The sequence below is a fragment of the Schistocerca cancellata genome, chromosome 2 (genome assembly GCF_023864275.1).
Source record: "Schistocerca cancellata isolate TAMUIC-IGC-003103 chromosome 2, iqSchCanc2.1, whole genome shotgun sequence".
In the NCBI taxonomy this organism is placed as follows: domain Eukaryota; kingdom Metazoa; phylum Arthropoda; class Insecta; order Orthoptera; family Acrididae; genus Schistocerca; species Schistocerca cancellata.
Genome location: NC_064627.1, coordinates 375,696,113 through 375,713,092, shown reverse-complemented (window position 1 = coordinate 375,713,092; position 16,980 = coordinate 375,696,113).

The following is a 16,980-nucleotide window of genomic DNA, read 5'->3' as shown; positions in this document are numbered from 1 at the left end:
AGACCACTTGCCATCGAAAAGCAGAAAAGCTAGAATCCTGGTTTCGAGTCTCGGTCTGGCATGCAATTTTAATCTTCCAGGAAGTTTCATGATAATTATTACTTCAAATGATCAATTATAGTGGGTTTATATCTAGCAAATGACAATGTGACTTGCATGCCTCATTATCTTCCGTATTCAGATGTATTAAACTTTGCACATTAATCTGATATGGAAATATTTGAGAAAAACAACGAAAATACATGTGTATTCTGAGCAGGAATGGGTGATTATAAGAGGGAAGAAGGAATGTATAGGAAAAGAATTTAGTGTGGTTCCATTGCATGTCTGTAAAGTTGTAGCCTTGAAAAATATGTGAATATGTTAATACTGCAGGTCAAAAACACAGAAATTTACAATTTATGTTAAATCTGAAGTATGGTAGCGACCTTCGTGCAGTTTCCCCTGTTAAAAGAAGTTGTTTACACGTTTACTGGATCGTTTGTAGCTCTAACCACTCAACATTGTCATGCCCAAAGCAGGGAAACAGTACTTAAATTCATCAAGTAAGGCAAACAATTAAAGATAACATTTTTCGTACCTACAGATAACGAGTACTTCTTACAACTAAGTCTAAATTATAAAATTCATGTTCTTAAGCCGTTCATTATTGCCTTCTACGTACGTTTCACCATGTGAGGAATTAGACGCGATAAACATGGAAATGCGAAAAAGGATTACTAAAATTATAGCTGTGGAACGTCAATGCGACATAAAATTTGAGATGACAGATTCTTTCAAATTTCCATCGTGTCCTCTACAAAACGTACTTCTGATTTACAACTTGATGAGCTGAAATAGCAAGAAAGTGTCTCAGTGAAACTGAACAGATTAATTTGGTTAATAATGTAGGCATGTTACAAGTCTGTAACTGACAAATCAGTTTTGTTGAATGAATAATTTTCGTCGGTTGAAGTGTTCAAAAAATTTTTGGCTACAGAAACAATTTTCAAATAATTTAAATACAAATGTGAGACATTAGGAGTATAGTGAGTTACATTTGAGCATCGGTGTTTTACAATAGGCCCAATGTGTTTGAAAATTCCCATGCATTTTGCTTCAAAAAACACGAATTGGATCAATCCCGTTATGTGACTTCATCTCTTTTAGCGTGGGATGTTTTACTGAAAAATAGTCATGAAAAATTTCAGCCCATAGTCATAATTTTAATCTGTTGAGTGTGGTATCAGAAATGGTATTGTTCACTGTTTTTATAGATATGTTATTTTAAACAGTACGTTCATGGGTGATAATAATGAAAATAACAATGAACCTTACATTACTTACATCGGTGTTGATAGCATATACAGTTGGGCAATGTTGCTGTACCTATCACATTCTGATATGGCATAGCTGTCTTAGGACAGTTTTGATATAATGAGTACACCACATCTTTCAGACATAAGCTACATCTTGGAAGTAGATACTGAGTATCCAGAAAATCTATACGATTTTTACTCTCATCTACCATTGCGCACAGAGGAAATGATACCACCACCAAACATCATTGTGCCATGCGTCCCAAAGCAACTGATTACCACATTAAATGATAAAAATAATATGTGATTCACTGGAGACATATGACGCAAAGACTGAATAATAATCTTATTATAAGCAAACTTCAACAGAAATTATCGTTCTGTCAAGCTTTGTGGATGAAACCGTATAATGATATTAATGCTGAGAAATGCACGAATGGAAAAAATGATTTCGAAAAGATTTTTTTCAAGTAATATAAGAAAGTGTTATTGTGAAAAGCATGTAGAATGTGCGAAAAAATGAGTGATGTGAATATAGCAACACATCGGGAAAGTAATCAGGAGCAACTACACTAATTGCAAGACCTAATTTAAAGCACTTTTACATACTTAACGTAAATTTTGTTGCTGTTGGATTAAGTAGAAATGGTTCAAATGGTTCTAAGCATTATGGAACTTACCATCTGACGTCATCAATCCCCTAGACTTAGAACTATTTAAACCTAACCTAAGGACATCACACACATCCATGCCCGAGCCAGGATTCTAACCTGCGACCGTAGCAGCCGCGCGGTTCCGGAGTGAAGCGCCTAGAACCGCTCGGCCACAACGGCCGGCCGAATGGAGTTATTGTTTTTGATACACACGTAGGTACAGGAATGGCTATTTTAGATATTTCTAAGATGCTTTTTGTAGATTGGCTCTGAGCACTATGGGACTTAACTGCAGTGGTCATCAGTCCCCTAGAACTTAGAACTACTTAAACCTAACTAACCTAAGGACATCACACACATCCATGCCCGAGGCAGGATTCGAACCTGCGACCATAGCGGTCACGCGGCTCCAGACTGTAGCGCCCAGAACCGCACGGCCACTCCTGCCGGCCGAATAGAGTTATTGTTTTTGATACACACGTAGGTACAGGAATGGCTATTTTAGATACTTCTGAGATGATTTTTGTAGATTCTGTTACGGGTATAAAGTGAAGAAATTTTAAGCAAAAAAGATGAACTCTGCTACACTGACTCGTACAGCTTAATGTACAATGTAAAGACCTCAAATATTTGGGATTTTATTAAAGAAGGTGTACATAGGTGGTTTTATACTTCAGGTGTCCGTTACAACAATATTTATAACATCTCATCCATCAATGAAAAGACAGAAGATTTAATGAAAGTTGAATTATCAGGTGGCAGTATGGCAGAATTCATACAACTGAGAGCAAACATGTACGCTCTCAAAAATTAAACACAACGTGCAGTGCGTAAGAGAAAGGCGCGAAACACTCGTCGTCATTGAGACTGTACATTAAATGATGTTGGTAAATCGACTGTTCAGTATATAATTGTATCTGCGCTACATATAACTTCCATTACAAAACGCGTATACTATCACCGTGTTGATGTCCGTGTCGTGCCCTACATACCCTGTCAGTATGAATCAAAGCAGTGAGGGAAATTTCGTGAGGTCCCCTTGTGAGCTACTAAAGAGAAACGTAGCGGTCAGCTAGGTGGAACGGCCTAGAGATCCGGGCAGCTGCGCTATCGGTTCGACGGCCGTGGAGCGTCAAACACGAGTCTTCCAGACTGGGAGTCGGACGCGTTGGTTCTGCACGGCTGCTCCAAGTCCATCGACCGCACCCGATTCCAAACGATTTGTTACCGCGCCGGCTGACCGCGGCCCACCACCATCCGCCGCTCTCAGATTCCGACCGCTTTCTTCGCTGCCGCGGGCGTGGCTCCAGCGATGCGTGGCGGCCATGTGTGTGTGTGTGTGTGTGTGTGTGTGTGTGTGCGTGAGAGAGAGAGAGAGAGGGGGGGGGGGGGAGAGAGAACCGGTGACGTCGGCGGCCGGCTGACCGCCCAATGTCCGCTGGCCTTTCCTCCCAACGACCTTTGCAGGCGCGGTCCGACGTTGTCTACAGTATATCGCGAAGCCATTACGAGCAGCTGCGTTCCAGCTAGGATGACATTCTTCGTTATACGCTCACGGCTCTGCAGTTCCGTTAGCAATAAAAGTGCACGGTCTATACGACACTAGAAACTAGGGTAAGAAGAGGCGGTTGCAAAATTGTACTTTCCGTTCCTCTCAGCAACTTTATTTATTTATTTACTTATCGTGAGGCGACTAGGCTCATCAGGTCATCTCTTACTCGAACCACAGTTTCACACATAAAGTACCTTTTTACATTATAGTTACTTAAGAAATAATAATTTTAATTTAACGAACGGTGTTAAAAATATTAGCGGGAGTTCTGATTACGTTATTTTTAATACGTCTCTTCTTTATTAATTACGTCACCTTCCTCCGACAAACTAGGTAATCCATTTTAGCAGGTTCAAATGTCTCCTCTTCCCATCGTTCCGGAACAAACGTAAAGTATTCATATGTTGAAAGTTCCTGGCAGATTAAAACTGTGTGCCGGACCGAGAAAAGAACTCGGGACCTCTGCCTATAGCGGGCAAGTGCTCTACCAACTGAGTTACCAAAGCACGACTCACGACCCGTCCTCACAGCTTCAATTCCGCCAGTACCTCGTCTCCTACCTTCCAAACTTCGCAGAAGCTCTCCTGCATACCTCGCAGAACTAGCACTCCTGGAAGAAAGGATATTGCGGAGATATGGCTTAGCAACAGCCTGGAGGATGTTTCCAGAACGAAATTTTCACTCTGCAGTGGAGTGTGCGCTGATATGAAACTTCCTGGCGGATTAAAACTGTGTGCCGGACAGAGACTCGAACTCGGGACCTTTTTCTTTCGCAGGGAACGCAAAGATCCCGAGTTCGAGCCTCGGTCCGACACACAGTTTTAATCTGCCTGGAAGTTTCATATCATCACACTCTCCGTTGCAGAGTGTAAATTTCATTCTGTATTCATATGTTGCTTAACGCAAGTGGTCAGTATCCTTTTAGTAAAAGCGGTACAACGTCTAAACCTGAATACTGTTTGGCCCAAACACTCTTCAAAATGTGTTCCTTTAAGACAGACACTCTTTCTGCACAAATTAAACACAGTGAGTTACATTTACATTAAACAAAGAAATACCTGTGTGTTCACTATTTATTGTAAAACCTGCAATCGTGTTTATCATATTTTAAACAAATTTAACAAATGTTGCAACTTGAACTGTTTATAGTTATTGTTCATCATAAATGTACAAATATAGCAAGAATATACTAATAATACTGCCGATTAAAACCCACATATCGTTCACGAATACTGCAGAGCAGTTTGTGGAGACAGGCGCTTCTGCACATTTTATATCATTCTGAAACCGTGCGCCCGATGCAAACACCAAACAGAGCTGGAAATAGAGTATATTTTTTTAATCGATTCACTGTGTAGCTGTAACCACATCAATGCGCTGTGATATACAACGCTTTGTAGTTGTCAATAAAAGGACATTTTAATTACATTGAAGCAGCCAATTCTCTAATTATTTGTCTCGACACAATATTTTCTTGTACTAACGAACACATAAAAACTCTGGTAATTCTGTTGTGCGTATCATGGCCGAAACGTGATTGGTTGTGTGCACACGAAATAATGTCGCTGCGTGGGCCGCGAGTTGTCCACAATTTTGGCCCACATCCTGCAGAACTTTCCTTTTCTCTCGTTACGGTTTTCATATTCACATGGTTAATTATCATACGTTGGACTGAAGGGACATTTCGTTTGGTATAGCTACTGTCTTCCCTGTTCAGACACGGTTTTTTTTATATTTGCTTTCTAGACGGGGATAAAGCTTCACATCTGTCGTGGCTGCATGTTTCTTACAGTTTATTGTTTAACATGTCCCTAACCTCTTTTCTACTACCGTTGAATAACTTGGTCCTGGTGCCTCTCAAAATTCTGTAATAGCACTCTATCCACTGAATTCAATAGTTGTTTGAAGCCTCCGCTACCTTCGGATAGACGTACTGTGACACTTCCGAAATACACTCCTGGAAATTGAAATAAGAACACCGTGAATTCATTGTCCCAGGAAGGGGAAACTTTATTGACACATTCCTGGGGTCAGATACATCACATGATCACACTGACAGAACCACAGGCACATAGACACAGGCAACAGAGCATGCACAATGTCGGCACTAGTACAGTGTATATCCACCTTTCGCAGCAATGCAGGCTGCTATTCTCCCATGGAGACGATCGTAGAGATGCTGGATGTAGTCCTGTGGAACGGCTTGCCATGCCATTTCCACCTGGCGCCTCAGTTGGACCAGCGTTCGTGCTCGACGTGCAGACCGCGTGAGACGACGCTTCATCCAGTCCCAAACATGCTCAATGGGGGACAGATCCGGAGATCTTGCTGGCCAGGGTAGTTGACTTACACCTTCTAGAGCACGTTGGGTAGCACGGGATACATGCGGACGTGCATTGTCCTGTTGGAACAGCAAGTTCCCTTGCCGGTCTAGGAATGGTAGAACGATGGGTTCGATGACGGTTTGGATGTACCGTGCACTATTCAGTGTCCCCTCGACGATCACCAGTGGTGTACGGCCAGTGTAGGAGATCGCTCCCCACACCATGATGCCGAGTGTTGGCCCTGTGTGCCTCGGTCGTATGCAGTCCTGATTGTGGCGCTCACCTGCACGGCGCCAAACACGCATACGACCATCATTGGCACCAAGGCAGAAGCGACTCTCATCGCTGAAGACGACACGTCTCCATTCGTCCCTCCATTCACGCCTGTCGCGACACCACTGGAGGCGGGCTGCACGATGTTGGGGCGTGAGCGGAAGACGGCCTAACGGTGTGCGGGACCGCAGCCCAGCTTCATGGAGACGGTTGCGAATGGTCCTCGCCGATACCCCAGGAGCAACAGTGTCCCTAATTTGCTGGGAAGTGGCGGTGCGGTCCCCTACGGCACTGCGTAGGATCCTACGGTCTTGGCGTGCATCAGTGCGTCGCTGCGGTCCGGTCCCAGGTCGACGGGCACGTGCACCTTCCGCCGACCACTGGCGACAACATCGATGTACTGTGGAGACCTCACGCCCCACGTGTTGAGCAATTCGGCGGTACGTCCACCCGGCCTCCCGCATGCCCACTATACGCCCTCGCTTAAAGTCCGTCAACTGCACATACGGTTCACGTCCACGCTGTCGCGGCATGCTACCAGTGTTAAAGACTGCGATGGAGCTCCGTATGCCACGGCAAACTGGCTGACACTGACGGCGGCGGTGCACAAATGCTGAGCAGCTAGCGCCATTCGACGGCCAACACCGCGGTTCCTGGTGTGTCCGCTGTGCCGTGCGTGTGATCATTGCTTGTACAGCCCTCTCGCAGTGTCCGGAGCAAGTATGGTGGGTCTGACACACCGGTGTCAATGTGTTCTTTTTTCCATGTCCAGGAGTGTAATTTCTTGAAACTAATATCTATATCTATTTAATCTTCACTGTCTGAAACTTTAATTCTCTTACGTTATTGTATACTCCATGCACAGTTACGATGAACTTCAAACTCGCCGTTACAACGATTTCGTCTTAACTGATTTTTCGCGTCCATAACAGTTACCTGTTTATATGTGTCATGATGATTACTGACCTCTTTCTGCCAGTGTATTATCCCCATTCGTTATTTCGAACATCTCATTGATATGTAGAGTGTAAAATGGTTTCTCTAGATCTAGAAATACGTATACTTGTTCCTAATCTCTCTTTGATCTTCCCTTAATAACACGAGTTATTCATCACTTAATTCAGGACAGAAAGTTTTTATCTGCTACCCACTGTGTTAATATTTTGGCCATTAATTTTTGGAGACGTGATGGTGACTTTATTTACGCACTGGTTTTGCCTATCACACCAAATAAGCATATGAAATTACAATTAAATCAATACCATTAGCTGCTGACGGGCGTTGATATACATCAATGGGGACAGTTGAAAAATGTGTGCCCCGACCGGGACTCGAAACCGGGATCTGCTGCTGATATGGCAGATGCTCTATACATCTGAGCCACCGAGGGCACAGAGGATAGTGCGACTGCTGGGACTTATCGCCGGCACGCTCCCCGTGAGACGCACATGTCCGAAAGAACAGGTGACATCTTCAAATAAGCATATAGTTAATGTACTTTCCACACCTCCTCCTTCTTTGCCGTTACCCGTTATCACACAGGATGGCACTGCCACATGTATTTTGGCAGTGCTAGTGACAGAGCCGGATACTCTTCCTGACATCATACCCCCACCCCCACCCCGGAATGGAATCTGTGTCACATCTGTCTGCGTCTACAGTAAATCATGTTTTCAAGTAAGACCAAGTTTTTCTAAATGTTTGCGTAACGTGTAGCAGAGGCGGGACGTAAATACCAGCCCGATATTTACCTGTCTGGAAGTGGAAATCCGCCTGTAAACCCCATCAAGACAGGCAGGCTCACCAACCCTCGTAGCTAACGACGCGAAACGGATTCGTTCCAATGGGGACGCGATCCCTTGAATCTCGGAAATGGTGCATTCACGTGGTCGGTAATACGGATGCGTAATTTCATATACTTTCCATTGATTTTAGTAATATTGGATGTAATTATTGCAACCCTTAAGTCACACTTGAGTTCAAATACTTTTGAAATAAATAAATAAAGACAAGCGAAACTACAGCTGTTATTCTTCGCAAGGACATGCAGCTCTTGGATAAAACATTCAGGAGATAAAAGAGAACCCCAATCGGATTTCCATGCTGGGACCACTCAAGAGGATATAGTCATTGGGAATACGAGTCCCAGCATGGAGTTTCAGATCCTTTGAACAGTAGGTACGTTACAAAATTTTTTTATCAGTCTTCTGACGGGTTTGATGCCGCCCGCCACGAATTCCTCTCCTGTGCCAACCTCTTCATCTCAGAACAGCACTTGCAACCTACGTCCTCAGCTATTTGCTGGATATATTCCAATCTCTGTCTTCCTCTACACTTTTTGCCCTCTACAGCTCTCTCTAGTACCATGGAAGTCACTCCTCATGTCTTAACAGATGTCCTATCATAATGTCCCTTCTCCTTATCAGTGTTTGCACATATTCCTTTCCGATTCTGCACAAAACCTCATCATTCCTTACGTTATCAGTCCACCTAATTTTCAACATTCGTCTCCAGCACTACATCTCAAATGCTTCAATTCTCTTCTGTTCCGTTTTCCCACAGTTCATGTTTCACTACCATACAATTCTGTACTCCAGACCACCATTCTCAGATGTGTCTTTCTCAAATTAAGGCCAATATTTGATATTAGTAGACTTCTGGAATGTCTTTTTTGCCATAGATAGTCTGCTTTTGATGTCCTTGCTCCATCCGTCTTTGGTTATTTTACTGCCTAGGTAGAAAAATTCTTTAACTTCATTTACGTCGTGACCATCAAACCTGATGTTAAGTTTCTCGCTCTTCCCATTACTTCTCATTACTTTCTTTCTTCGATTTACTCTCACTCCATACTGTATACTCATTAGACTGTTAATTCCGTTCAGGAGATTATGTAATTCTTCTTCACTTTCACTCAGGATAAGAATGTCATCAGCGCATCGTACCATTGATGTCCTTTCACCATGAATTTAATTCCACTCCTGAACATTTCTTTTATTACCATCACTGCTTCCTCGATGTACAGATTGAAAAATAGGGGCGAAAGGCTACATCCTTGTCTTACACCCTTTCTAATATGAGCACATCATTCTTGGTCGTCCGGCCGGCCGCGGTGGCCGTGCGGTTCTGGCGCAATACCGGAACCGCGGGAATGCTACGGTCGCAGGTTCGAATCCTGCCTCGGGCATGGATGTGTGTGATGTCCTTAGGTTAGTTAGGTTTAAGTAGTTCTAAGTTCTAGGGGACTTATGACCTAAGATGTTGAGTCCCATTGTGTTCAGAGCCATTTGAACCATTTGAACCATTCTTGGTCGTCCACTCTTATTATTCCCTCTTGGCTGTTGTACATACTGTATATGACCCGTCTCCCCATATAGCATATCCTAACTTTATTCAGAATTTCGAACATCTAGCTCCATCTTACATTGGCGAACGTTTTCTCAGGTCGACAAAACCTATGTACGTTTCTTGATTTTTTTTAGTCTTGCTTCAATTATTAACCGCAACGTCAGAGTTGCCTCTCTCGTGCCTTTACTTTTCCTAAAGCCGAACTGATTGTCATCTAGCGCATCCTCAATTTTCTTTTCCAATCTTCTGTATATTATCCTCGTAAGCAACTGGCATGCATGAGCTGCTGAGCTGATCGTGCGGTAATTGTCGCACTTGTCAGCTCTTGGCGTCTTAGGAATTGTGTCGATGATGCTTTTCCGAAAGTCAGATGGTTGGTTCAAATGGCTCTGAGCACTATGTGACTTAACACCTGATGTCATCAGTCCCCTAGAACTTAGAACTACTTAAACCTAACTAACCTACGGACACCACACACATCCATGCCCAATGCAGGATTCGAACCTGCGACCGTAGCAGTCGCGCGGTTCCAGCCTGATGCGCTTAGAACCGCTCGGTCACACCGGCCGGCAAAGTCAGATGATATGTCGCCACATTCATACATTCTATACAACAACATCAATAGTCGTTTTGTTGCTACTTCCCCCAAATTATTTTAAAAATTCTGATGGAATGTTATCTATCCCTTCTGCCTTACTTGACCTTAAGTCCTCCAAAGCACTTTTAAATTCGGGTTAAAATTCTGTATTTTGGAAAAGTAAATTGATAGGTTTAAGTTAAATGTAGTGGGAATTGGTGAAGTGTGGTGGCAGGAAGAACGTGAATTCTGCGCAGCTGAATACAAGACTACAAATACAATATGAAATAGGTGTAATGCAGGGGTAGATGTAATAATGAGTAAGGAAGGAGGAAAGCGGGTAAATTCTATGGACAGAAAATGAAAAAAGTTTTTCAAAATTTTTCTTATTTCACTTACTAAAATTGCCTCTTTGTATCTGCTGTACTGGCTCTTGCAAGCCACCAATTAATTATGCGGATGGATTGAATCACAGCAATCAATTACAATTACATTGATTTTATAATTCTTTCATATCCACTTCTCAGCTACAAATAGCCATCTTAAGTGCATTTGAGTAATTTACAATCCGACAAACTCGCGGGAGTACATTTCACATTACGACCTACCTGGTGTAGACGCAGAAGGCAACTCAGTTGGTGGTTTTGTAAACAACCAACTCATTTTCCTTCGGCTTGTACACCAGTAATATCATATGGTGAGTTTGTTTGTGAGTTCATTGGACTACCACTCAAATTCACTGAAGATGACTATTTATACCAGAATTCTGGATATGCAAGAACGGGATTGCGACTGACTGCTTTGTTACTATCCTTCCTTGTAGTCTACGGTCACAGTACACAATGGTTCTTTATGGAATTAAAGTAGGTTACTAATTGCGCATACGTCTCATATTATTGTATGGATCTTTTTGGTTATGTAACTTGTCGTACTTCTAAAAATTTTAACACAAAAGTAAGCGTTTGCCGCTGGACAATGCGTTGCGTCATTAAGGATACTCCGTTACTTTGTTTCCACATACCAGCAGAATTTTGTTTCGTGTTGGTGTGATCACTGTGGAACCGTTAGTTTACCTACGACTTTTACTTATGAACATGTAATTTTACTGCGCCCGTGGTGCGCCCGTCTGACTAGTAATCACAACGTCTTGGAGCCCGGAATCGATCCATGTCATTGCTTAAATTATGAATAAAAATTATCGTCAAAGGCAGCCGAAGACTTCCGGTACAAGAGGTCACTCTCGTCCTACTACAGACTTTGTCAAAGATGGTGGAAGAGCTGAGAGAGGTTAAGGGCACTCTCTTGTCCTTTGAGTGGGAAACTGCCAGTAAAGGCAGAAGAAATAGCAATGATCACCAGCATCAGAATGGAGAAGTCAATGGAAATAATTACATTAAAGACAAATACACGAATCCGCAGAACATGAGGTCTGTAATTGAAAATGTGTAGCGATGATCTCTCCATTTGCAAAGGAATCCGGACTAAAACACCATTCTGATATTCGGGAAAAGAATGACAATGGGGAGGTGACTATTAGAATAAGATTGAATCACCAAGGAAAGGATAACTTTCAACAAGCCGTGACGTGGAATGTGAGAAGCATGAACATAATAGAGAAGCTAGATAAGATAAAAAGAGAAACACTAAGGCTCAGTCTAGATGTAGTGAGGGTCATTGAAGTGGAATGCAAAAAGGCAAGGATTTCTGGTCAGACGAGTATAGGGTAATATCAACAGCAGCAGAAAATGATATAACCACGGAAGGATTCATTGTAAATAGGAAGGTAGGGCAGAGAGTGATTCACTATGAACAGTTCAGTGATACGGTTTCCGTGGACATCGACATCGACAGCATGCCAGAACCGACAACAATATTTCACATACAAATGCCGATGTCACAGGCAGTTGATGAAGATACTGAAGGATAATTTAGTACGTAAAGGTAGATGAAAGTCTAATATACATAGAGTACCGGAATGCGATTGTAGGGGAAGGACTATAAGAAAGAGTTATGGGAGAATATGGGCTTGGTGTAAGAACGAGAGAGGAGAAAGACTAACTGAGGTATGCAATAAATTTCAGCCAGTAATAGCGAATACATTGCTCAAGAAGCAAACGAGGAGTAGGTATACTTGGAAAAGACCGGAAAGTATGGAAAATTCCAGTTGTTTTTGAGAACGTTTGTCGTGTTGAAGGATGGTCTGGGAAAAGGTGCTTTAAAATTGAAGCAATCTATCTCGACCGCAAAAACATTTATTTTGTGGTAACCGGTTTCGGTCACTTTTTGACCTTCGTTAGACTCTCATAATGAAATATGAATGTTGAATGGTTTCATAAGGATGTCTGATAATAGATACAACATAAACTATGTCATATATAACTATATTAAAAGAAGAAATTATTCCTACGACGGTAGTCAGTGACGGTGAATGGAGCGGATGTTGTAACTTCACGAACGTCAACGCAGTTGTTGCTTAAATACGCGATTCATCAATTGCCAATCAGGCACACAGTACGTAAAACAGCTATCAAGATAATGTGTGTACGAAATGATTGCACGAAAGCTAATACAAAATGAAGAAAGAGAATCATTTCATTGTGTAAATTAACTGTTATAAACAGCATTTCGTCAATATGTGATGAAAATATATGTAAGAAGATAACCAATCATAATCGGTCGTGTGAAAACAGATGGCCATATACGGAGATTTATTGCAAACTCGTAGACTGTATTCCAGCAAAGATAGTGATTAAGCGACGAAAATGGTTCCCGTGGAGTCGGCGTTGTATTGGTATGCATCATCTAGCAGAAGAGCATTTCAGGATTGCGACAGCGACTGGGTGTTAAACACGTACTCACTTGTACACCGATATGTAGAAATGTATGCCAGGTATTGCGGATTGTTCCTGGATCGTGATGCCACTGAAAATACTGTTTGAGTAACGTGCTTAATTACCACTGAAGCCACGCGAGAGATATCCATGTGCACGTTTCAACAAAAGACGAATTCAAAGTTGTTACAGTGACTAGCTGTTACAGAAAACTGACATGCCAGTAGAACGACTGTACTAATATGTGTTAGATTCCCCAGATAACACTGACCAAATAACCAACAATGTAACAAGTAAAATAGAGTGCTTAACACCTAAACCAAGGAAAAATAAGTTTCAGGGAAATCTATGGACAATCCTTGAATTTTTAAAGAGATAAGCTCAGTAATGTGACTGACACGTAGATAAGTTAATTTTGAAAGCAAATTGTAAATATATGTGCTCTAACTTCTTGCTGTAAATATATGAAACTTTATTCATGAACTTGTGACAGGTAATCGTCAAACACGCATCAAATTTAGAGCTGTTGTTAAAATATTTCTTCCTGCAATATGAACTAAGTCGTGTATACGCAACACCTACCCATATGGGAATTAAATAAAACTATTATTCTGTAAATTTATTGTGTACTAACAAAATGGTCTCTGGGGCATCATTAGCGAAACTGAATAAATCAGTTACCGTAGGTAAATCTCTGTCCTAATAGAACGCATTGTGATCTGCTAAATACACGTTTTGTGGCACCTGCATAAAAGGGAGAAAATGTATGAGGCTAGGTCGAAGACAAGAAGGAAAAGGACGTATAATTCTACTCTCTAATAAAATCAAGACAATAATTAAAATAAAAAGCAATCTGACCAAAGACACGTTTGGCATGTCATTATGTGAATTCCTTAATTGTTGCTGAGCGATATTTAGTGCTGCGATGCACCATCCCAAGCATTGCAACATTCCTGCACACTCCAGAACATGTCTACAAACTGATCGAGGCGTTGCTGTTGTTCCACTCCCTGATTGTAGCTCTCCTGAGATCATACAGCGCAAAGAGGGTCCTTCCGCCGATGCACTGCATGTTCCTTTCGCTCCCAAGCATGCAGCAGCCATTCAGTTTTTTTTATATTAGCATCCTGGCAGCCCTTTTTTATTAAGTGACCATGGTGTAAATGTGCATCATAGAGCGGAAAGACAAACCCATCGTTGAAATTTTGGCGAAGAGCTGTATCCCATCCCGAAACTACACAGCCCTCAAATGACCCTCGATAATGATGACAAGTGTCTGATGTCAGTTCGTGATACATGCTCAAACCATATGTGACCACCTCCGTACTGAAGCACATTCAGCTGACTGTAACCGTCTGCACATTTCGTTGCGACATATTCGGAACCCATCGACAAATAGAAACTAATGCCATTCATGCAGATTCTATTCCAGACCTTCCTCAGATTTACGACAGACTTTCTTTTACCAAATTAAGCTTTTGCTTCCTGTTCCTGCTAGACAAAACCTTCACCTCAGGCAGCTGGATAAGAACACTCTGTGATGAGTGTATGAGTATCATGGAGGGCGTTATCTAGCTGCTTTCCATATCTTTAACTGCACCTCTTCTTCCAATAGGACACGCGTAGCGCCTTGAAGAGCCACAATTCATCATTGTCTAAGCTTGACATTGTGCTTCTCAGGCACTACTTGCAAGTATCCAAATTATACTGTTTCGCTGTAATACGAGGGACGTTCAGTAAGTAATGCAACACTTTTTTCCTGATAACAGGTTGATCTTATGCAGTATTCCAACACACCACACTACTCCCCACTTTTTTGCTACAAAACCCTGTTTTTCAACATTTTCCCCGGTCAATGCGAAGGCCTCACGCCACCTTAGAGGGAGGGCCGTGTGCTGCATGGTATCATTACTGGTCGACGACGGAGCCAACGTCTTGCGGCTTCAGTAACCTATCATCCACGTACTGCTTCCCGCGGAGTACATCAAAATGTTCAAATGTGTGTGAATTCCAAAGGGACCGAACTGCTGAGGTCACCGGTCCCTAGAGTTACAAACTACTTTAACTTATGCTAAGAACAGCACACACACCCATGCCCGAGGGAGAACTCCAACCTCCGGCGGGAGGGGCCACGCAGTCCGTGACATGACGCCTCTAACCGCGTGGCCACTTCGCGCGGTGGAGTGTATCCTTCGTTGTGCAAAACAGGTGGAAGTCGCAAGGTGCCAGGACTCAGCTGTAGGGTGGATGATGGAGAAAAGTGAAATGAAGTTTTGTGAGTTCCGATTAGGTGCTCAGAATTATGTGAGGCCTTGCGTTGTTGTGGAGAAGTTAGTTTGAATTTTTGTGGTAACGGACACGATGAAGTCTTTTCTCCAGTTTCCGAGTTGATCATTGCACCATGAGGGAGGGATTCAAATAGAAAAACCCCTTCATAGTCCCAGAAGACCGTCGCCGTGACTTTATCGGTGAGTGGGCGGCTTTGCACTTTTTCCTCGGAGGAGAGGTGGTCTCGCACCACTTCATGCATGACTGTTTTCTTTCCAGTTCGAAGTGAAAAAGCAATGTTTCTTCGTCTGTGACGATGTTTGACAAAAACTGTCACGATCAACCACGTGATGCGCAGGCAACTCCGCACAGATGGACCTTCGTGGACGAATGTGTCAGCATTACCGACAGAGACGTCCAGTTGTGCGGGGAGGTGATCGATTGTGATCTGTCGATCACCTCGAAACAGAGTATCCACACGTTCAAACATTGCACAGATCACAGATATGTGCGGCCGGCCAGCACGCAGCACAACGGACAGTTTTGCGCGACCTTGATGCGATGATCAGAGACGCCTCGCCCAACTACTCGTCGTGCTTTTGTTCACTGCCACGTCACCTTAGACATTCCTCAAGCGCTTATGAATATTTGCGATGCTCTGGTTTTCCTCCAAAAGATACTCGATAACAGCTCTTTGCTTGGAACGCAGGTCCGTTACAGAGCCTTTTTGAAGACTGCGCCTAGTTCCGGCACCTATCGGAACTTCATGAAACTATAGTGGCTGCAGTGGGAATTTTCAACTATGTCCTACAACAAATTTTTTAAAAACCGAAATTGGCCGAGAGAAAAGTATATTGCACTATTTATTGAACTCCCTCATATATACTTGCCTACCATTGTAACGATATTCCTGATGCATAGTACAATGATCCATCTAGAGCATCTAAGTTTGTTATAAAATATATTTACAATATGAATAGAAATGCGATGATGTCATTATAACAGTGAAAATAGTTATATCATATTAAGATTATGAAAGAACACAAAGAATGATTTTTTGTATCATAAAAGTACCATTATCATATAGCAATGGAAATTTGTCTCCTTGGTAATACCAGTAGGTATTGCTCAAAATGTAAAAACACTAATCGTATCTATCCCGTAATTGTGCCACTTTTTCTGTGGTCTGACAATAACCACTACTACATATACAATAAGAAGGTTACAGCACGTTCAGATATTGTCCACCCTCCTCTCGCAACAAAACTTTACACATCTCATTTGCATACGAGACACTGCTGCGTCGCGTCTAACAAACGTGACGTGGCAGCCATTCCCCGTAGCCTTGTAGGAAAGGCTGCCCAGCCTCTCCTCTCGCGATGGATCGCTGTGGAGCCATGTAAACGGTTGCAGCTTTCCTTAAGAGCAGCGCGCATCTGTGGTGAAAGTGGTCTTGCTGGACAGCCAGCCACGTCTGAGACAAGTGACTCAACGGCACGTACTCAACTGGTTTCAGCCATTGAGAAAGGGCACTCACTCTTGTACGTATGCGACTGGATGCAAGTAAGAAAATCTGAATTAACTAAATATTGCAGAATTTCTTGAATGATGACGTAATTTCTGCCGAGACTGTATGTCTAAGTTCGTGTAGCAGTGTTGTTGACCAATTTGGGCCATCAGGTGATTGTCCAAGTTCTGCATACCTTATAGTGTAATGTGTTGTTGTTGTGGCCTTCAGTCCAACGACTGCTTTGATGCAGCTCTCCATGCTACTCTATCCCATGCAAGTCTTTTCATCTATACATGATATGTATTCGCAGTTGCCGTACTGTTTCTCCTGGGTGGACTTGTGTTTAAAA